This window comes from Solanum tuberosum, unplaced genomic scaffold (assembly GCF_000226075.1).
Source record: "Solanum tuberosum cultivar DM 1-3 516 R44 unplaced genomic scaffold, SolTub_3.0 scf00364, whole genome shotgun sequence".
Classification (NCBI taxonomy): Eukaryota; Viridiplantae; Streptophyta; class Magnoliopsida; order Solanales; family Solanaceae; genus Solanum; species Solanum tuberosum.
The window spans coordinates 467445-467948 of NW_006239291.1; positions in this window are offsets into that span (position 1 = coordinate 467445).

Below are 504 nucleotides of genomic sequence, written 5' to 3' on the forward strand. Positions count from 1 at the left end.
TACTAAGTAAACTCACCAAGAAGTCATAGTATAGTTCATGTCTCATTCATTATCTTCATTATATAGGAAAAGTAGCCATAACCAACATAGACCATGTGAGCTACATGGAAAATCTGGTGTCATGTAACCCCATACCAACAGAGGTGTTCTACTTGCCTAAGGTAAAACTAAATGTATAGCTATAAGGTGGATCCACTAGCTAAGGTCCTATGTTGGCACATAGTTATGGAATAGGGAGATTGCTTCTAGAAACCCTACTTTTTGCATTGGCGGAGGAGCTTCCATTTCATGAGCTTACTTTAGATGACCCGACCTATTGCATTGACGGAAGGGCCTTTACCTCATTGTCTATATCCACTCAGTACTATGCATTATTTCCCAATTTATACATAATTAGTCTTGAATTGCATTTACATGTGTGAAGGAATGCTCTATCCCTCATTCAATACAATTCATCAAAATAGCTCATAGATTCATTAAAGGTGAGAATGTACTTTCAACCTT